We start from the raw sequence: 23,401 nt of genomic DNA, 5'->3' as shown, positions 1-23,401 counted from the left end.
AGTGATCATCACCACCTTACCATTTACTGGGATTTTGATTTTCTGGTGGAGGGTGGATGTTACTGCTTTGGAAGCGTGAATCCAGGGTCTTCCCAGAAGTATGTTAAAGGATGCCTCAATGTCCACTATTTGGAAGTTAACCTTTCGCTCAATAGGCCATGTGGCTATGGTTAGGTTAACAAGTCCTACTACCTTTCGTCGTGTACCATCATATGCGCGAACTCCTTGATTGGTAGGGGTCCAATCCGATTCTTTCATGCCCAATTTGTATGCCGTTTTCAAGGGTATGCCGTTGACCGCGGAGCCACCATCTACCAAAGTCATTGGCACATTGTTCTTTAAGCAAATGACAGTGATATAAAGAGCCAAGTTATTACTAGCACCAAAGGGTGGGAAATCTTCTTCTGAGAAAGTAATAGGATTACTTAGTTTCGGTGATTCTTGGAAGACCAAGTTGACTACGTCATCGGGTGTGGAGTTATGTGCCACATTTAGTTTGGCCAAGGCTTGCAGTAAAGCTTGGCGATGTGGGAATGAGCTTGCCACTAGTTGCCAGACTGAAAGATCAACCTTTGTCTTCTGTAGTTGCTTTAGCAAATGGTCAGTAGAGCCATCTTCATTATCATTTGGTGTGACCACAATGGTCGGATCGTTTGCTATGGGGCCGCTTTGAGAAGTGTTTTGGTATGGGCGTCCCGAACGAGTAAGGTGGTCTACATCTTGGTCTGCACAATTTTGGACTATTTGTTCACTGATTTTAACTAGGTAGTGCTCAGTGAGATACTCGTATTCATCATCATCGGCCCATATTCCATTGATGGCAGCAAGTTCCCTCATTCTCATGATTTCAGCCTCTAATTGGATAATTTGGTCGACTAGTTCATCAACCACGGCTACTACTTCTTGCATTGTAGTGTTTTGAGAGAAGACTAGTGGTGCACGTTCTTTAGGTTTTGCGTTGGGATCACGTAGGGTTGCCACTGCATTCTCTAGTTCCATGACTTGCCTATTCACACTTTTTGCCCATGCAATGAAATCGGTGATGGTTGGAGAAATGGTAGAGTAGTTCCCTTCATTCTCTATTGCATGAATTTCATCTTCAACTGGAGAAATGAGGTGTGAATAATCTATGGTAGATTCTTCACTTGTAATCACTAGAATTCCAAGAGGATTCTGAGTGTTGTTAGGCTTACCTCCAGGCAGTATTGGTAGGCGACCGTCTTCAATCATATCTTGAAGTACATTTTTCAGTTTGTAGCATTTTTCTGTATCATGTCCCTTGACTCTATGGTATTCGCAGTACGAATTCTCATCCCAGAACTTGGATTTCTTTTCTGGTTCGGGTGTAGGGCCTCTGGGTTGAAGTTTACCCAGCTTCATCAACCTTTTCAGAGCGTTGGAATACGTGTCCCCTAGATTTGTGAATTTCCTTGGTGGGGTACTCTTCTTAGATGGCTCGAGAAGGTTAACCTCATAGGTTTTGCTAGTAGAACCGTAAGAACGACTTGTTGAGCCTTGATATCCACGACCTATCGTTTTGGACAAGAGCCCTTTACGGATGTCATCTTCGATCCTTGTCCCTAGTACGGTTAAGTCTTTGAAGGTCTTAATGTTTTGATACCTCAAATGATTTGCATAGATGGGCTTTAGGTTGTCCATGAATTTCTCCATGAGGGTAGCTTCATCTGGACGTTCAACAAGTTGAGTACTAGTCTTCCTCCACCTACTTAGGAAGTCGGTGAAACCTTCCTTGTCATTTTGGGTAAGAACCTCTAAAGTGCGCATGTTGACTTGGATTTCAGCATTATCCGCATATTGTTTGGCAAACTCAATTGCGGTATCATCCCAGGTAGCGATCTTCTTATGTTCTAGATAATAGAACCATTGTTTTGGGATGGTGTCAAGAGATGAAGGACAGATCCTTAAGAACATCTCGGGTTTAATGCCTTTGATAGACATGTAATCCTTGAAAGCACGGATATGGTTCAAAGGGTTTTCATGCCCCTTGAATTTAGGGATATCTGTCATGTTGATGTTGGTTGGCAACTTGGAACTCACGGCTTCATATTTGCGATTATTTTCCCTATAAATGTCATCCCCTTTGAGATACATCAATTGTTCTTCCAAGTATTGGAGTCGTTTCTCAGCTGTAGTCATACCTATGGGAGGGTTTTTGTCCCCGAAGTTATTCACAAATTCATCAGACACTTCACTTTCTCGAGGAGGCATCCTCGTTTCCACGGCATATATTCAGCCCTCGATTGTGTCAAGGCGATCGTATACTTAGGCTTGAGTGACTTGGAGACGAGCTAGCGCAGCTAGGATTTGATCATTACCATTCTGTAGTTGGTTGAAGTTCACGTCGCTTGTTTCAGGCATCTTAGGAACTGGATAAGAGATCGACGACGAATAAAAACACGATCGACCATTCTAGCACACTTACTTGAAAAGAAATGTTTTGACTTGTGAAGTGGGAGTGTGCCACTTGTGTCAAGTGAGTTTTGAGGAAATGACGAAGTTTGAAAATGTTGGTCCTAGTCAGCTTTAGTGTAGTTGTAGGAGTGGACTCGAAGTGAGGTTTCGAAATGGGTTTTAAGGCCCGAATTTTGACTCGACAATTGGACAGAGTTTCGAGTTGTTTTGCGCTAATGTTAAGCCTAAGTTTCAAATTTGTTACATTTTAAAGAAGGATTTTGATTTTACAAAAATTGTCATGGTTTTGTTTAGAAATGCAGATCACATATGGTACAAACATTATACAAGCATTATAACGGGATGCTGAGTGCATTTAGAATGGTTTTGGTTTAAAGGGTGGGTTGCCATACCGAACAATCAAACCCGAAGTCTGTGGAGAGGCTCGTACCAAACAAGAGTAAGGCCGATTCCTAGTCCATTTCCTCAAGTAGTGTAAGTCCTTGATACAAACAAGATTAAGTACCATGGTATGGATGACGTCAATCGCTATCCATCCTTAGGCCCAAATAAGAATTAGGACCGTTTAGACAGGACGATTGGTTGAATGAGTTGTGTTGGGCCTAAGAAGGCCGAATGAAACGATCTAGGAAGACCGAGTTATGAAAACCGACAATTGTCTTGTACAAACTATCCTCTAACCTTGTTCAAGTTTCACCCTTTTGGCTACACGTAAGTGTATTATCCCCAGCGGAGTCGCTAAACTGTGGACGCGGGCCCACGGGGACGAAAAGCGATGCAAGCTTTTCACTCTTTGGTTTATTTGCATTTGTGGAGTCGCCACCAATTTATTGTGGAAAATTGGAAACCGTTCGAATACCTCGCGTCATGTCAAGACACAAAGTAATGACATGAACACTAAGCACTCGTTACCCTTAGCATTCAATGTCTAGAATGACTCTCGTGGATGCCAATGAACACGGATGTTCACAGAGATATGGAGTAAGGGGTGAGGGTACGTATTAGGAAGCTCTTTTGATCGAACACCTAATCCCGCCCGCCTCGATAGCGGCCTCTACTAATGATTAGGGAAAATCGTCTATACTCGATGTATTGTCAATTTAAATGCATGCAGTGCAACATCCAACATTTTATTACTAACATGTGAGAATTAGACTAAGTCGGTTATCACGTAATTTATCATACAAGTGGGTCGAAGTAGAGATTTAAATCGATTACATGTGAAAACATACAAGCAATAATAAAAGAAATACAATAATAAAAATTTCAATAAATAATTACAATAATTACATCGGATTTACTGATTTAAGTCGAAAATACTTTTAAAACGGATAATTTGAGAAAGAGTAGATAAATAAATTAACGAGCAGGAATTAGGGTGATAATACGATTAATAGTTAATTGATACGTAATTAATAAACTAGGCCAAGGCAAAACGGGAGTTCAGAGACATAAATCAACCAGGAAGAGGCGCAGCAGAGCTGCGTCCCTTGGAAGAGGCGCAACAGTTGCTTGCGTCCGTTCCTTGACTCAGTTTTGGTTGTGAAGCCGGAATTGCAAATTGTAAATATCCGTTGGTGATTTTAATGATCGATTATGAATAATTAACTCGGATGAAAGTGATTAACAAATTATTTACATGTGAATGAGGTCATAAAAGCGATAAAACATGAACAAAACTAATTAGAACTAATTAATACAAGATTAAAACGATTATTTACAAATACAAATTAATTAGGTTAAACAAATTGTTAATGATGAATTAATGATGGATATGATAAATAACAGATGGGAATATATCAAAGATCGAATTCCAGAGACTCAATATTAATGATCGAATCTCTAAAACCCGGAGTGACTTTAATGACGAAAACCCGCAAATATTGGTTATAAGGGATTCAAGTCGGGATTTAATGACGAATTCAATACTAATGATGATGAATAATATGTTAAATTACTATGTTAAAATCGTTATATCAAAGAATCGAAGAACAAACGAAAGAAAATAAAAGGAACGAATTGACAAAAGACGAAGGAAGAAGAAAGGAAGCAGGAACTGCGGTAGCCTCACGAAGAGGCGTAGCAGGTGCTGCGTCCTTTCGAAGAGGCACAGCAGTTGCTGCGTCCTTTCTCGACGTCTGTCTTCTGATAATCCGTAAAAAGGGTTTGAAATAAAGTTTTACAAATCGATTTGAAGAATACTTTCGATATAAATCTCACATTATGATTACAATAATAAAGAACAATAAATAAAATAGGAATTTACACCCTCAGACTTACATGTTTGACGAAACAAGATGAACTAAGTTAACGTTTAGTGATGCTCGACTCGAATGTACGACGAAAGTGCCCTCTAAGAGGAAAACGAACCAGATTGATTAAAGTTAGTTATTATGGAGTTGGTCAAATTGGTCAGTCATGCAAAACGAGGCCGGTACTCAGAAGGATCCGAGCTTACGTGGTCGAAAGTTCAAGCACGTAGACGCCAAAAAGTAAGAACGTGGTCTAGAATGCAAAGGGAGAAGAGAAGGGCGGACACTCGCGTGAGAAATATGAGGAACGAAGGTCCCTATTTATACTAATCACACGACAGAAGTAGGGTTTTTCGGAGAAACTTTGGAAGTGAATCTCGAAAAGATATGAAAAGTTACGAAAAAAACGCAGAAAAGGACTTGGGAAGAGGCGCAGCAGGGACTGCGTCTCTTGGAAGAGGCGCAGCACCTGCTGCGTCCTTTCCAAAGTGGTTTCCTCCTGCGGAAGAAAGATCTCCGTGTTTTGATTATGGAATTACGGATTAATCTTGTTTTCCTTAATATTTTGTGTGAATATTACGGGAAATTCTTTACCAAAGATTAAAATATTGCAAAATATGGAATAGAAATATCCGGAACATTCCAGAACATTCTGACTCGGTTTTAGAAAATGAAGACGATTTTTAGACCCGGACTCCAAATGTACTCTAATTACTGCCAAAACGACCGTATCGGCGCGTAGATGACAATTAAGAGGTAGACACAAGTGTTTGAGCGATCACTTAACGATAAACTTACAAACTGTCACAAATTGTTCCGCATACCAAACATGCGGCCCAATCATCACCGGGTGGCTTGCGGGAGCTGCAGAAATGAGGTATCTACACCTGCTGGGGAATTTCGGTGTTTATGTTGGATGTTTGTAGCGACGGAAAGAGATAGGCTTGAGCCTGGCTCCTGTGGTCGTTGGTGGTTTTGAATTTCGACAGGAGGTAACGGTTTTTATTGCCGTTTGTTTGAATTTGTAGAAATAGCGGATGCGAATACCTCTATTTGATGTGTGTTTGGGAGATAACGGTTTTAATTCCGTCTTCTCGTGACTTGGAATTCGTGAGGAGTGGTGAATTTGAATTTCACTATCCTGTTCTAAGGTGTGACGGTTTTTAATGCCATTTGTTCGAATTCGTGGGAAAATAATGAATTTTGAATTTTGCTATTTTGTTTTTTTTTTTTTGTGAGGAAGCGACGGTTTTTAATTCCGTCTTTGAAATTTGTAAAAAATAGCGAATTTGAAGTTCACTATTTTGTTTTTGATTTGAAAATGACGGTTTTTAATTCCGTCGTTGAAATTTGTGAAAATAGCGAATTCGAATTTCTCTATTTTTGTTTTTGTGATTTGAAAGTGACAGTTTTTAATTCCATCGCTGAAATTTGCAAAAATAGCGTGGAAATTGGGCCAAAGCCCAAAGTTTCGCTGAATAAGCAAGGAACACGCCAAAGAAGCACGAGCCATCCTGCGATGCAAGGAGCCTCCCCTTTTTTGTGTAAAAACACGCGAGACGGCTTTGCTCTTCATTTCACTTCGTCTTCTTCGACACATTCGCTAAAACCCACAAAATCGCCATTTTCGACTTCGCCATTTGCTTGTTTTTGTGCCATTGTCTTCATGTCATCTCAAGGTATATAAATCCTCTTGAATCCATTTGAATTTGTTTGTCTTTTTTTAATTGAATTAGGGCGAAACCCTGACGCCTCGAAAATCGATTTGGGCGTTTTTGCTTGGCTCATTATCGAGTGAAATTGATGGTTGCATTAGGTTAGAAACCTATTTAGGAGTATATGGGTGCTTTTAGTTTGCATTTTGGTCACTATTCCCGCCCCCTAGGAGGAAAAAACGTGAATGAGACAAAAGTTCGTCTTATTTCACAATGTCGTGCTTGTTTGCTTGAGTTGTGTGTCCCACTAGGTCGTATTGTAGTCGGGGGAGACCATCTTTGCAATGTTGAACCTTCGTTGGACGTTGTAGGCAAAATTTGAATTTTTGCCTTTGTGAGACGGTCTTATGCTAACGAAATAAGCGTCTGTTTGGGCTCAAACTGAGCCGTTTTCTTTTGAAATGGACCTTAACGGTAGTTTATGTCACTTTGAGACGTGATTAAATCACGTGGTTTTGTTGTGGTATTTTGAAATTTTGACATGTTTGTGCCCGAATTGACGTAAAATTGCCTTTTTTAGCTGTGAAAAATGCCCAGTTGTGTCGGGAATTTTTATTGCTTATTTTTGCGAACCTTGTGTGGTCCTTGAAGTGTTGTGTGGTTTTTGTAATTTTTGTCGTTGTTTTGACTCGTCTTTTGCTTGAAAAGAAGGGCGAGTCGGTTTTTTTTGTGAAACGTTTTGGTGAAATGTTTTGATGGATGGGTTTGGGCGGGTTTACCCTTGTTTTGTTTTGCAGGTGGTTTTGGTTTTTTGGGTTTTGTCCATTTTGTACCGTCATAATGCCGAAATTTCGGCTGACGCTGTTTTTTGTTTTGTCTGGATTGCAGGTGAGTGTTTTGGGGCTTCTGGGCCCACTGGGTCTGTGGCTGGGGCCTTAGAGGAGGTGGATGATCTAGGGGGAGGAGAGTCGACTTTTGTCTTGTCCTTGTCGAGTTGTGTTTCTCCCTGGTGGCCTTTGTCCAGCCTTTGATCGCGTGTTGATCATTGGTCGTTGTCTGCAGAAATTTGGACGTCTGATACTTGGGAGTTAACGCCAGTGCGTTGTTCTACGTTGCCGTTTTCAGTCGTCGCAGAATTGTGTTGATTGGGGGTCAACATCGGGGTGGCACCCTATGTTGTAGCTCCTTTTTATCGCTGAATTCCGACGATTGGGGGTTAACGTCGGAGCGATGCCTTGTGTCACAATTCCTTGATTGTCATGCCGTCCGAAGTCTGCCAAGCATCTTTTCCTTTTTTGGTTACGGAGTAGGAGGGAGGGATTACCGCAATGGTAATCACCTATGCTTCCACTGTTACTCCTTTCTTTCCCATGTTGCTCCCTTTCTTTTCTGATTAGAAGGATAGGGGGTTCTTAGTTCGGTAGGTGGCGGATAGCCCTTAGTTCATCGTTTTAGGCCAATGTCTGTATGATAAATACTTATCCCGGATCCTGTTTGTATGGTCAGTCGTTTGTATCAAACATGTGTTGATGTATTTTGCGTGAGGCGGTTTGTATATACGTGTTTTTGGTTTGAAGTTTATTTGTGTCTTGGCTTTTTGTGTTGTGTTTCGTAGAAGCACAGTCAGCGGCTGATTCCCCTTTTGCTTTGGCATTTGTTCCTGCATTGTTAGTGTAGAAAACAGGCAACAGGTAGCACATATGCATACACATAAACACGCAAAAGCATTTGATGACAACAAAAATAACCACGATGACTCGAAGTTAAAATTGAAGTCGAAAAAATTTTTTGAAAATTCCGCGACAAGTTGCCACGTTTGGATTTTTCAAATAAAATTGGTTTTGAAATTTGAGAGATTAATTCGTGTTTGAATTAAATTGCATTGAATTTTATCGAAATTGATTTGTGACTCAAAAAACTAAAACTCAAACCGTCATGGATGAATTTCAAAAGAGATTTTGCGAGTGTGTTTGATTGATCAAAACTCGGATTTGCAGGAGTTTGAATTTTTTGGGAATTTTGACGTCGTGTTATCAATTTTCGATGTTTGGGGAAAAAGCGAAAAAAGCGAAAATGTTTCGGAATTTTCGACTGACATGGAAAAGATCTGTCGCGGATCGGGGCGACTAGCCCTTCCCCCCTTAAAAACGAAAAGAAAATCCGATGTCTAAAGCTGCGTCATGGAAACCGTGCCGGATTTCTTAAAACGCGAAAACAAGAAGATGTGAGTGTGAGAAAACACAAAAATTTCCAGATGGGCCTGAAGAGGCGCGAGCCTTAAGGCGAGAAAATGTATGTGTCAGGAAGAAATACAACTTGATAGGGACAAATCAAGGTGCGGATCCTGATAATCATCCCAAAGAGGCACGAGCCTCTAAGGGATGCAAATGAGCTTCCCCCTTTTTCGGAAAAAAGCGCTGATTGTTTTGTATAAATAGGGACGTTTGTGCTTCATTGTTTCATCATCCGAAACACAACAAAAAAAAATCTCTACGAAAACGTTCTTCCACAAAATAATTCATGGATACTTTCGAAAATAGGTTGCGACATTGGTGTCGGGATTTGTCGCCTCCCGAGAAGTATCAACTCGTTGTAACGGGAGTTAGTCAATTGTTGGTGCTTAATCAAGTTAAGGTGCAATCCTCGTTCCTCGAAGCATGCTCTCGGTTTTGGGATTCGAAACATTATGTTTTCGTTTTCTCGAAAGGTGAAATTTGCGCTCTTGCCGAAGAAGTGGGGTGCCATTGGATGATGGTCGGGTTGTACTCCGGTGCTTCCTCAGACTCGGTTGTTTTACAAAGAGAAGTTTCGTTCGATGTTGGGCTTGTCGACGAGCCAAGTGAACTTTCTCCTTGCTTCCCATGGTGTGGATATGTTGGCTCTCATCAACATTTTCTCAAACCGGTTGGATGTTAATGTCTCGGAGGTGGCTAGGAGAAGGGCTCTTGCCTTTTGCCTAGTGCATGCATACCTCCTTGTCGATGCCTTGAAGAAGGAGGGGTTAAGATGGTACGGTAGTATTACCCTTGTGAAAGATTCATTAACCCTCAATTTAAACTCTTTAAATTATATATCTAATTACTCAATAATTAAATATGATGATCTTATGTATGCATAACAATATGTAAATAAATAAGTAAAGAAAATGTTTCTTACATAAGAAAAAACGGTTAAAGGGCACAAGCAAGAACTCCTTTCTTACTTGTTCTTGAGCTTAAAATTTATGGATGATCCTCCTAGTCTCAATATTGTGAGATCCTCCTTTTAATTTCACCAAGACAACCCTTAATACTAATTAATATATAAACTAGATATATGAATTAGTGACCTTAAAATTAATCTTATTATTATTTCTATTACTACTTCTAGTAATCTAAATATAAGATTTTTGAACAATTATATTTTCTTTATCTAAAATTTTTATTTTAGAGAGAAGAAGAGAGAAGAGGAGTAAGCAAAAATTATGTAAGAATGAATTGTAAAAATAAGAACAATTCTTATTTTTTTGAAGGGGAAAAACTGTTTGGGAGGGGAGAGAAAAAGAGAGCCAATGCATGAAAAAAATGCTCTTGCAATAGTCATAATCAAAACTTGTTAGAGTGTAGAATAGATGATGCGTGTCCTAAATATGATGTTTTACACCCCATTTTACACGCATTTCAGAGCTCATTTATGTAGTTTATGCTACTATTCTCCCTATTTCCGTCTACTTTCGTGTTTTTGTACATTATTGCAGAAATGTGAAGAATCCAGCGGAAATCAAGCTAAAACCGTCCCCGAGTACCTTGCATTGCATTTGACGTGAAGTATTTATTCGAGAAACGAACTTGGTGCGCATTTCGAGGCCTGAAAAATAACTTTATGAAGAATTAGGAGCCAAGTACCAGCTATAGTGGTCGATCGACTGCCTCCTATGGTCGATCGACCAGAGCACGACTTACATAAGCTGATGTTCAGTGCAGACCAGTCGATCGACTGCCTTGCATGGTCGATCGACCATCATACGAGCTGACGCGCAAATTAAAGAAATAGAAAGAGAATTCCAAAGCCCATTGTATATTAGGTTTAGGAATAAGGTTACGTTATATTCCTTTATAACGTAACCTGACATTATGAAGTTATCATCAGATTTTTATCATAGGAAACTTTAGGGAAATAACTAGGGTTCTCAAGATTGTTTCGTTTTCAATACAATTTACTTTTGCATTCGGTTTCTGGATCTTTGTTCTGCAATTCTTCTCTCCTGTTTTCATACGGTACTTCCGCTGTTCCAATATTCACTTTTATTGCTTTATTTCGTTCGTAGTATAGAATTGCTAGAATAGTTTCCCGAAAGCCAATTTATCGTCTCATGTTATTTGCTTGTTTAGTTAGTTTAATTATGAATTCAGTATCTTTATTTTTTAATCTTGTTGTTGTTTTTATCACAAGTATGAGTAGCTAAATACCCATGTGCTAGGATGTAGGGAATCTGTAGAAGTAGGCGGCATTAGAATAGTAGCCCTAGAACCCGCCATGGTCGATCGACTAGGTTCCCTGGTCGATCGACTGGCCACGTGAGATCAGCTTCATTTTAATTAATTTAATTGCTATATTTGACGAATCGAGTGCACGCGACTAGTTGAATGCCTAGGAATTGACCGACCTAATAAAGATCGAAAGATAGGGGAGGGAGATAGCCTGCCTAATTAAGATGACTAAATTAATAAGATCGAGAGGTAAGTTAATTTAGCCTTTTAAATCACTTTTCAGGACAAAAGTTAGCATCAGTGATATTAGGGACCTGTAGCGAGATCGAAAGATGCTACCTGTTGAGAATGGACCGAGAGGACTTCTCATTTTCCCGTCTCACGTGATTGTTTTAGACTTACCTAGGACGCTGCCGCCGAAACTATAGTGAACCGACCATCTTAGCACCCTTTTAATATTTTATTTCATCCGTTTATTTAGTTTACTTTTCATTTACTGCCTTTAGTTATAGAACAACTCAAATCAAATCCCCCTCAGACTGTTACTTTAAGACTAAAATTAGACAACTTTTAATTGCATCGCCTCCTTGTGGTTCGACCCTGACTGCCACTAGCTATAGTAGTAGTTTGGACTATAAATATTATTTTTGGTGCACACAACGACAGGCATCAATAGACCATAATAGTAATCATTATGTATTCCATTCAACTAAACAATTAAACTATTAAACAATTCACCCTCCAAATCTCCTCTAAAAACCGGTTTTATGGTTAAAATGGAGTCCATTTTATTTTTGTCAATTTTTCATTTTGTCATATAAAGTGTGACATGTGACATATAACATGTTATTAATAATATTAATGCATATTTAACAATTAAGTATTATTACATATATTAAGTTGATTATATATAATAATTGACTAGTAATTCCCAATTACATGTAAATAAAATGGTCCATGTTAATCTAATCTACAACATATTCAATTATAATTAACCGTTCGTTCTTAATTTAATTGTTTCACAAACAAAATTTTAGTAATACAACATCTTAATTACTAAAACGAATCTCATTTAATCGAATTACAATAAGATTCATATTCTTACTCACATTCGTGAATTGTTCTATTTTAAGGAATTAATTAATTTGTATCATTACACAATTAATAAATTTTATCTATTAAGGGAATAGTCCTTTGGGTGTGTCCTTAAGGGATCAACTGATCACCACCGTCAAACGACAGTAATGTCAAACTCTAGTCAGCCAATCATTACCAATTAATATTGATCAGTTAATGTATAAAATGAATCATCCCTTTATGTATTCTTATTATGAGTTTTAATAATATGATCGCACTATTGTTGAGGACACATACTCCAACAATCTCCCACTTGTCCGAGATAAGTGTGCGTCACTAATTCTCTTGTCCTATTACAATCTCCCACTCAATACAAGGTGTCTTGCAGGTCGTTCTCGCAAGTGATCATATTAAGAGTGGTTTCCTAGATCTGGAGAGTAACTGTATGACCGGAATCATCTACCGTAGATACCTTCCGAGCGTGGCCACGCATTTTCAGTTCACTACTCCTCGAGTGGCCCTGAGATTTTCAAATAACCCTAACAAGAGGATGTACAATTCCTATCGCACTATTCCCTTTGTTTAGCCATAGCTCATCATGACCCAAAAGATGCCCATTAAACCTCATTTACGAAAATCTTAGAGCATGATTTAAAGTCACTCAGAAACTATGCCAACTTGGGCGAATAGTCTTTAGTCAAAGAAATTACTCAAAAGAATACTATAGTAGTTCTTGCCACGACCAAGCTTTATGAATTACCAGAACTCTATAAGAGGTCACAGCCCGACAAAGTGTCTCTTACAGTCTGCCTATGTGATCGACTAGTCATCACTCATGACTCTATGACACTTGAACTTGTCATCAATCGACTCACAATCTAGTCACTTAGAGACGTCACCTCATAAGAGTGACCAGGGGCAATTACTATGTTAATCCAGTTCACTTCAACAGGGTTCAAAGTCGTCTCAACAACCTATTTGGATATAACAAGGTAACAGATGAGTTTTAAGAAACTCAAATGATAAATGCGATTATCATATATGAACAGTCAATACTATATTACTACTTTATATCTTATAATCTACAGTGTACCTTTTACACTTGTCAAGATGCAATAGAAGCTTGGTTAGTGGATTATACCATGTATCCATTTGATCCAACTTAATGAATTGTTCTTTCCTTATTTAATGTCAGTTCTAATGTCATGAATTTCTCTGAGTACATGTCTAGATTTCTTCTTAGACTTGCGCCCTTTAACTTGTAAAATGCTCCCACTGTTATCATATAACTTGTGATAAAATACATGGCGAAAGGATCTACCCATAGTTCCTTTATTAATCACCATATCACAACGTACTCAGATTCCATTTGTAGAATTTACAATGATTGATACTAAAACATTTTTCTAGTCACTTACTCCTAAGTCAATAAAATTAGCCTAGGATATCGTTAAATCCTTATAGGTTTGGAAACTAATATTCGTGCAACCCTTCAACACACAACTTAGTATGTCTTCCAAACATAAGAACGGATCCTTATTTCTTCTCAGGAATTATAGTGGGTGTTCTTAAAGGCTTTCAAATGACTTTTATACAAAATAACTTGTCATTGACTCATTATGTTCCAAGCATATGATTCATCATGACATGTGCAAACATTGGCATACATGATAGTTCTAATGGCGGAAAGATTAGGAATCGATTTCATATGATCAACAACTCATGGGGTTAAGTGAATGACTGTGGCTCTATCATAGTAATTCCACTTCCATCTAAATGAATAACCTCCTCAACCTTTGTTGATATTAAACCGATAATAAATCTTATCAGCATAAGATACTTATCTATGTGCCAACTAAAATTCCCTATATAATCTTAAAATGCAACATGTCTTCTTTCATCGTGAATTGAAAACAAGAACACTCCTTCATCAACGGTAGTGTTAACATGTCATCCTCAATGATATTAATATGAAAGACAATTTCTCCCACTAATCTCCATGTCTAAACATGACAATATTGACTCCTACTTAAAACCATTTTCTTATCACATAATCTTGAGATGATCATTGCAATTTCTAAGTGTTGATTAAAACCTTGTGTGTGACACCCCTCGTTGAGGTAACTAAATGTGACTAGTAAATCGTGGCGGAAACACGAGATTTTTAAAACTTTTAAGACTTCTAATGAAGTCCAACGCGAGGTATCACCAATACGATAAACAAGTCTAGATAGTTAAGTTTAAGTTTACAACACAAGTCTATTTATTGGGGAAAAGATATCCCACGAATTAACATAAGTTCAAGAGTAGGTGAGTCTATTATGTAATAACTAATAAGGTCCGAGGTAAGAACTCGCTAGCTCACACGGTCTTGCCCACTTAAGCTTCATCACCAACCTGTCATTCATAATAAATATGAAAGCCACAGTCAGTGGGGAGTAACTCAGGGTTCTCCCAGCCACAATATGTCAAAATACAAGTAATTAAGAATTTAATTAAATAAACAAGCATGAGAGTAACATACTTACGGTGACGAGAGGATCATGATTAGTATACAAAATGCAATAAGAGTAGTTACGCATAAATGAGAGAAGAATTATTAGGTCCAACTGTCACACACCAACTCGACTCAAATGTGAGACAAATACAAAGAACAGACGGACAAGACGGACAACCTAGACCCCAACCTCTTGGTAGGACGACGATCATAATACGGTCCTAGTCTAAACCACGGATCAGACTCTCGGGATGGACGACACCCGATTCGACAAACGATACCAAATCGTATCCAAGACTCGAAACATGGCACGCACTCGTATCCAAAGGTCGAGTAACCTCTAATCGGAAACATGGCACGCACTCGTATCCAAAGGTCCGAAGAAAGACGGAAGGGTATCCTAATCCGGAAACATGGTACGCACTCGTATCCAAAGGTCCGAAAAGGCTAATAAGGTATTGTCAAGTCGTCATGCAATGTAAATCGTCACACATGGGTCAAAAGGGGATGTCCATGATTTTGCAATATCATAACATGAATAAGTCTCAAGGTAACCAATTATCGATAGGGAAAAAGATACATGCATAAATTAATCATTATTAGAAGTCACAAGTGAAATGGAGCAAACAGGGGGCTCCCAGCCGGGTGGTGTACCGGCCGCCGGGCCACCGGCTGGGACAACAAGCCAAAATCAGAAATTTAATAAAACTTTACGGTGCACTCCCAGCCGGTCGATGGCCAAGAAACCGCCGCCGGTCACCCTAGTGGGACTACGACCAAATTTCAAAACTCTCATAAAACCTTGATGCACTCCCAGTAGGTCACCCATTGCCAGTCCTCACCCTACTGGGAATACGACCAAATTTCCAAAAACACATAAAACCTTCAATGTACTCCCAGTAGGTCACCATTGCCGGTCACCCTACTGGGAATACGCCCAAAACTCAAAATCACCTAAAATCTTCAGTGTACTCCCAGTAGGTCAAGGCCGTGCCGCACGATCACCCAGTGGGACTACTGAGACATACTAAAATTTGTCCAAAACTTACAGAAACTCCCAGCCCGGTCAGTAGAAGACCTGCCGCCGATCACCGGTGGGACTACTGACCTTTCTAAAATGTGCTCAAAATTTACGAGGATCTCCCGGCCGGTCGGTGATGGGCCAGCCGGTCACCCTACATTTGGGACTACAAACGCACGGGTTCAATGCAAAACACTTCCAAACCATTTGAAACCAACAAAAATCGTTTCCCATCAATTGTTTACGTATCCTAGCATGATTCTAACTCGGAAAAACAACATATTTGAGCATGTGAATGGGTAATTTCGGATTCAAGAGATGTAGCATGAGATTTTCATCCAAACATGTGAGAATTGCAAACAAGCATGATATTCAACATCCAAATTAGCACCAATCATGAAAGATACAACTTTTAACATTCATATGAGATTATAACTACATAAAACCACACAATTCTAACATAAAAGTCGAGTAACCCATCACCGTTACCTTTTTGCACTTCAATCTTCTAAAGACTCGTCAATGATGTAGCTATCCTCCTCCGGGTTGTCCAAGTTCTCCCTAAACACAAAAATAAAGATATTAAGTCAAGAATTCACATCCTTGAAAGATGATAATTTCGAAATAGAGAGAAAGATGACAACTTTCTTACTTAGAAAGAAAGGAAATGAGAAAAGGAAGAGAATGACGCGAAAAGGAACGAGATTGGTGAAGAATTGAGTGAGATATGGTGGTCTTAGGGTTAGTAAGGGAAGGTTCAACAATGGTGGGGTGGTTGTTGGGAAATTTCAGAAATTACAAGTGAGGGAGATGAAGTTTTGAGGGTTTAGTTGAGGTTTTGTGTAGAGAAAAGAGGGGAAAAAGGCCCATGAGTCAAGTTAAGCCCAATAACTCAAAATGAGTCGGTATCCACTAGAATTTTCGTCCCAAGTCTACTATAACTCGAGTCGGAGAATAATATTATTAAAATCTACACTATTATTACCGTTACACGGCTACGGCTATATTTTATGAAAATAAGCTTTAAATAATAATTATTTAATAAAAATCGCTTAAAAGTTTATTTAAAAATATAAGGAAAGTGCGGGGTGTTACAATCATCCCACCTTTTAAAAAGTTTCGCCCTCGAAACTTGAAACGAAAAGGTATTACCTTAAGAAAACAAACTAGGGTACTTGACACGCATGGAAGCTTCCGGCTCCCAAGTCTCTTCTTCTACATCACCACACTTCCACAAAACCTTCACCAAGGGCACCACTTTGCTCCTTAGCTTCTTCTCCTTCTTATCCAAAATCTTAATCGGTCTCTCCTCGAAGGAAAGACTAGGCTCAAGCTCGGGAATCTCATTTTGCAACACATGACTAGGGTCGCTAATGTATTTCCTAAGCTGAGAAACATGAAAGACATCATGAACTTTACCCAAACTCGGGGGCAAATCCAACTTATAAGCCACGGCACCAATCCTCTTGATCACTTCATAAGGTCCAATGTACTTTGGACTCAACTTCCCTTTGACTCCAAATCTCTTTACTCCTTTCATCGGGGACACTTTCAAGAACACTTTATCTCTAACTTCAAATTCCAAGGGTCGACGGCGAACATCGGCATAGGATTTCTGGCGATCTTGGGCGGCTTTCATTCTTTCACGGATGAGCTTCACTTGATCAATCGTCTCGGCTAACTTGTCGGGTCCTAGATCACGAACATCACTTGCTTGGTCCCAACAAATTGGACTACGGCATTTCCTTCCATAAAGGGCTTCATAAGGGGCCATCTTGATAGAAGCATGATAACTATTGTTGTAAGAAAATTCCACCAAAGGTAAGCTCTTCTCCCAACTAGAATGAAAATCAAGGGCACAAGCACGCAACAAGTCTTCTAGAGTTTGAATTGTCCTCTCGGATTGTCCATCGGTAGCGGCATGAAAAGCGGTACTCATCAACAACTTACTACCCATAGCATCTTGCAAAGCTTTCCAAAATCTTGAACAAAACCTCGGGTCACGATCCGAAACGATCTCCTTAGGAACACCATGGTAACGAACGATCTCTTCAACATAAGCACTAGCAAGACGGTCTAAACTCCAAGTCTCTTTGATAGGAATGAACCTAGCACACTTGGTCAACCTATCCACAACAACCCATACGGCATCCTTTCCACCAACGGTCTTAGGCAAAGCCATCACAAAATCCATGGAAATGGACTCCCACTTCCATAAAGGAACATCCAATGGTTGTAGCAAACCACCGGGTCTCTTATGCTCAATCTTCACTTGTTGACAAGTAAGACATCTTCCAACATATGACACAATGTCATTCTTCATGTTAGGCCACCAAAACTGAAACTTCAAATCTTTATACATCTTGTCTCCTCCGGGGTGAATCGAATAAGGGGATAGATGAGCTTCATCTAGAACTCTCTTCCTCAAGTCAACGGCATCGGGCACATACATGCGTCCTCGGTAACGGAGGTAACCTCTAGCATCAATCTCACAATCCTTTTCTTTCCCTTCAAGAAGCTTGGCTTGAAAACTTTTAAATGTAGCGTCGTCCACAAGGCTATCTAGAATCTCACGGTGAAGAACGGGTTCGGCAACTATAGCACCAAGATAATCAAAACCACTCTCCACAAGTTGCAAACCTAACTTACGAAACTCGGCACAAAGGTCATCGGGGAGCACACGGATAGCACTCAAGGGATGAGTAGACTTCCTACTAAGGGCATCGGCAACCACATTTGCCTTACCTTCATGATACAACAACTCCATGTCGTAATCATTCACCAATTCCAACCATCGTCGTTGTCTCATATTCAAATCCTTTTGGGTGAAGATGTACCTCAAACTCTTGTGGTCGGAGTAGATACGGCAATGGACTCCAATGAGGTAGTGTCTCCACATCTTCAAGGCATGAACAATGGCGGCTAACTCCAAATCATGAGTGGGATAGTTCACCTCATGAACTCTCAATTGTCGCGAAGCATAGGCAACAACTCTTCTATTTTGCATGAGAACACAACCCAAACCCATCTTAGAAGCATCACAAAACACATCAAAGTCGACTCCATCCTCGGGCAAGGTCAACACGGGGGCGGTAGTCAACCTCTTCTTCAACTCTTGGAATGCACTTTCACAAGCTTCGGTCCACACAAACTTGGTCTCCTTCTTCAAAAGTTGAGTCATCGGTCTAGCAAGCTTGGAAAAATCTTTCACAAAGCGACGGTAGTAACCCGCCAAACCCAAGAAACTACGGATCTCACCAACATCGGTTGGACTCTTCCACTCAATCACGGCTTCAATCTTCGAAGGGTCTACCATGACACCATCCTTAGATATCACATGGCCTAGAAAAGACACCTTAGACAACCAAAATTCACACTTGGAGAATTTGGCAAACCACTTTTGACGACGGAGGATTCCCAAAATGATACGGAGGTGATCGGCATGCTCTTCCTCGGACTTGGAAAAGATGAGGATATCATCAATGAAGACCACAACACACTTGTCTAAGAACTCGCAGAAAGTCCGGTTCATTTGGTCCATGAAGATAGAAGGGGCATTGGTTAAACCAAAGGGCATCACCTTAAACTCGAAATGTCCATATCTCGTGCTAAAGGCGGTCTTAGGGATATCGGACTCACGAACGGGGATTTGGTGATAACCGGATCTCAAATCAATCTTGGAGAAAGTAGAAGCACCTTTGAGTTGATCAAACAAATCTTCAATTCTTGGTAGAGGATACTTGTTCTTGATGGTAACACGGTTAAGCTCACGGTAGTCAATGCAAAGTCTCATGGATCCATCTTTCTTCTTCACAAAGAGAACGGGAGCACCCCAAGGCGAGGCACTAGGTCTAATGAATCCTTTCTCAATCATCTCATCAAGTTGCTTTCTCAACTCCTTCAATTCGGTTGGCGCCATACGGTACGGGGCTTTAGCAATCGGACCGGTTCCGGGTACAAGGTCGATCGAGAACTCAACATCACGCTCGGGAGGAATCCCGGGCAACTCTTCGGGAAAGACATCGGCGAACTCACAAACCACGGGCACTTCTTCGATCTTCGGTAAGGAAGGGGAGGTAGAAGTCACCACACAAAGAAAGATTTGGTAACCTTTCCTCCTCATACTCATCAACTTCAAAGCGGAAATCAACTTCACACCTTCTTGGGAACGGACTCCTCTATAGGACACACGAGTGCCCTGCGGACTCTTGAGGCGAATCTTTTGGTCTCTACACTCGAATGTTGCATCATACTTTGACAACCAATCCATACCCAAGATTACATCGAATTCCTCAAGGGGAAAACGAAGTAGGTTAGCGGGGAACAAGGTTCCCGAAATAGAGATAGGAATGTCGGAGAAAGTGAGGAAACAAGAGAACATTTCTCCGGAAGGTAAGGATATAGAAGTTTCCTCACTAGGAATTGGTTCAAGGGCTAATTTTTCCGAAAACTTGGAAGATATAAAGGATAAAGATGCGCCGGTATCAAATAAAATGAGGCAAGGTTGATCAAAAATTGAGAACATACCCGTAATGATATCGGGATGAGCGGCGGCTTCGGCTCGACTCATGACAAAGATAGTTCCTCTTGGCTTAGCATTTGGAGTAGGAGCATCCTTCTTCTCGGGGCAATCGGCTATACGGTGTCCGGGCTTCTTACAATGAAAGCAAGTCAAGGGCTTGCCATAGCATCCAACTCCGGGGTGTGGGGCTTGTCTACAATGGTAGCACTTACGATCTTTCCCAAGCCTATTAGTTGAGGTGTGAACTTGTCCTCTTGGTTCTTGATCTCTTAGTTCTTGTACCCTTGGTTCTTGTCCTCCATGATCTTGTATCCTTGGTACAAACCTCCTCTTGTTGGCATAGTTTGGAGTAGAAGGCACAAATGGTCTCTTGCCATGAAAGTTAGAACGATAAGAATGAGAAGAGGAGTGGATTTTGGAATCTTCTTCAATGGCCTTCAAAGAGCTTTCGGCCCAAATAGCATCATCATAAACTTCCACAAAGGTAGTTGAGCTTCTTCTCACCATACTTTCCACCTTAGGGTTCAACTTGTTCTTGTAGAAGTAGACACGATCCTCTTCATCTTTCACGAACTTGGAGGCATAATGAGCAAGTTCATTAAACTTGTCGGTGTAGGCTTGAATTGATAGCTTCCCTTGCTTGAATTCCATGAATTCCTTCAATCTTTGTTGCTTGAGCTCCTTAGGGTAGAAGCGAGTCTCCACAAGTGACTTGAAGCGGTTCCAATCAAAGTTGGGGTCTTGAGTAGCGGTAGGACCGGTCAAAGTCCACCACCTATCGGCTTCCTTCACAAGAAAGTGAGAGGCTAACCTCACCTTGTCCTCCTCTCGGGCATCAAAGAGAGAGAAGTTCTTCTCCATATCACGAAACCACTCCGAGAGAGCAACGGGATCCACTTCACCACCATAGGTCTTAGCCTTGTTTCTTGCTAGTTGACTTGCAATCCAAGCATAACTTCCTTGACGGTTAGCTTCGGGTGCAAGGGGAGCGGGTTGAGCATTTTGTTGATTAGCAAGTACTTGAGTGAGGGCTTGCATGATAGCATTTTCCACTTGGGTTGGTCGTGCCATCTTGCACAAGAGCAAACAAGTTAGAACCTAACACAAAACATACACAAAAAGGCTACCAACTTAGGTCCTTAATTCTACCCATCTCTCATTCATTATTCAAGGTCAAGTGAGAATTTTAAGTTGGGGTACACGTGTGTGCGTCGGGAGCAATTCATGCTCTGATACCAACTGTGACACCCCTCGTTGAGGTAACTAAATGTGACTAGTAAATCGTGGCGGAAACACGAGATTTTTAAAACTTTTAAGACTTCTAATGAAGTCCAACGCGAGGTATCACCAATACGATAAACAAGTCTAGATAGTTAAGTTTAAGTTTACAACACAAGTCTATTTATTGGGGAAAAGATATCCCACGAATTAACATAAGTTCAAGAGTAGGTGAGTCTATTATGTAATAACTAATAAGGTCCGAGGTAAGAACTCGCTAGCTCACACGGTCTTGCCCACTTAAGCTTCATCACCAACCTGTCATTCATAATAAATATGAAAGCCACAGTCAGTGGGGAGTAACTCAGGGTTCTCCCAGCCACAATATGTCAAAATACAAGTAATTAAGAATTTAATTAAATAAACAAGCATGAGAGTAACATACTTACGGTGACGAGAGGATCATGATTAGTATACAAAATGCAATAAGAGTAGTTACGCATAAATGAGAGAAGAATTATTAGGTCCAACTGTCACACACCAACTCGACTCAAATGTGAGACAAATACAAAGAACAGACGGACAAGACGGACAACCTAGACCCCAACCTCTTGGTAGGACGACGATCATAATACGGTCCTAGTCTAAACCTGGATCCAGACTCTCGGGATGGACGACACCCGATTCGACAAACGATACCAAATCGTATCCAAGACTCGAAACATGGCACGCACTCGTATCCAAAGGTCGAGTAACCTCTAATCGGAAACATGGCACGCACTCGTATCCAAAGGTCCGAAGAAAGGCGGAAGGGTATCCTAATCCGGAAACATGGTACGCACTCGTATCCAAAGGTCCGAAAAGGCTAATAAGGTATTGTCAAGTCGTCATGCAATGTAAATCGTCACACATGGGTCAAAAGGGGATGTCCATGATTTTGCAATATCATAACATGAATAAGTCTCAAGGTAACCAATTATCGATAGGGAAAAAGATACATGCATAAATTAATCATTATTAGAAGTCACAAGTGAAATGGAGCAAACAGGGGGCTCCCAGCCGGGTGGTGTACCGGCCGCCGGGCCACCGGCTGGGACAACAAGCCAAAATCAGAAATTTAATAAAACTTACAGTGCACTCCCAGCCGGTCAAGAAAACCCGCCGGTCACCCTGGTGGGACTACGACCAAATTTCAAAACTCTCATAAAACCTTGAGTGCACTCCCGGTAGGTCACCCATTCTTTGGTCACCCTAGTGGGAATACGACCAAATTTCCAAAAACACATAAAACCTTCAATGTACTCCCAGTAGGTCACCATTCTACCAGTCCCGGTGGGAATACGCCCAAAACTCAAAATCACCTAAAATCTTGATGTACTCCCCCGGTCAAGATGGCCGGCCACGATCACCCTACTGGGACTACTGAGACATACTAAAATTTGTCCAAAACTTACAGAAACTCCCAGCCGGTCGGTGGTAGACAAGAGACTGGCCCGATCACCCTACTGGGACTACTGACCTTTCTAAAATGTGCTCAAAATTTACAGGGGATCTCCCGGCCGGTCGGCCAAGACCGGCCGCCGGTCACCCGGCTGGGACTACAAACGCACGGGTTCAATGCAAAACACTTCCAAACCATTTGAAACCAACAAAAATCGTTTCCCATCAATTGTTTACGTATCCTAGCATGATTCTAACTCGGAAAAACAACATATTTGAGCATGTGAATGGGTAATTTCGGATTCAAGAGATGTAGCATGAGATTTTCATCCAAACATGTGAGAATTGCAAACAAGCATGATATTCAACATCCAAATTAGCACCAATCATGAAAGATACAACTTTTAACATTCATATGAGATTATAACTACATAAAACCACACAATTCTAACATAAAAGTCGAGTAACCCATCACCGTTACCTTTTTGCACTTCAATCTTCTAAAGACTCGTCAATGATGTAGCTATCCTCCTCCGGGTTGTCCAAGTTCTCCCCTAAACACAAAAATAGAGATATTAAGTCAAGAATTCACATCCTTGAAAGATGATAATTTCGAAATAGAGAGAAAGATGACAACTTTCTTACTTAGAAAGAAAGGAAATGAGAAAAGGAAGAGAATGACGCGAAAAGGAACGAGATTGGTGAAGAATTGAGTGAGATATGGTGGTCTTAGGGTTAGTAAGGGAAGGTTCAACAATGGTGGGGTGGTTGTTGGGAAATTTCAGAAATTACAAGTGAGGGAGATGAAGTTTTGAGG

General features: G+C 40.5%; 2 long non-coding RNA genes across 2 annotated transcripts; both read right to left on the bottom strand.

The window, feature by feature from the left end:
- Positions 1 to 14,120: 14,120 nt before the first annotated feature.
- LOC141598352 (uncharacterized) lies at positions 14,121 to 15,966 on the bottom strand. The gene is made up of 2 exons (XR_012523440.1): positions 15,894 to 15,966; positions 14,121 to 14,283 (listed from the first exon to the last, which is right to left on the bottom strand). It is a non-coding gene; the product is annotated as an uncharacterized LOC141598352 (long non-coding RNA).
- A 5,333-nt stretch (positions 15,967 to 21,299) lies between these two features.
- LOC141598350 (uncharacterized) lies at positions 21,300 to 23,140 on the bottom strand. The gene is made up of 2 exons (XR_012523439.1): positions 23,066 to 23,140; positions 21,300 to 21,462 (listed from the first exon to the last, which is right to left on the bottom strand). It is a non-coding gene; the product is annotated as an uncharacterized LOC141598350 (long non-coding RNA).
- Between the last annotated feature and the right edge of the window lie 261 nt (positions 23,141 to 23,401).

The sequence above is a fragment of the Silene latifolia genome, chromosome 9 (assembly GCF_048544455.1).
Source record: "Silene latifolia isolate original U9 population chromosome 9, ASM4854445v1, whole genome shotgun sequence".
NCBI lineage: Eukaryota > Viridiplantae > Streptophyta > Magnoliopsida > Caryophyllales > Caryophyllaceae > Silene > Silene latifolia.
This window is presented reverse-complemented; position numbering and strand designations above follow the sequence as displayed.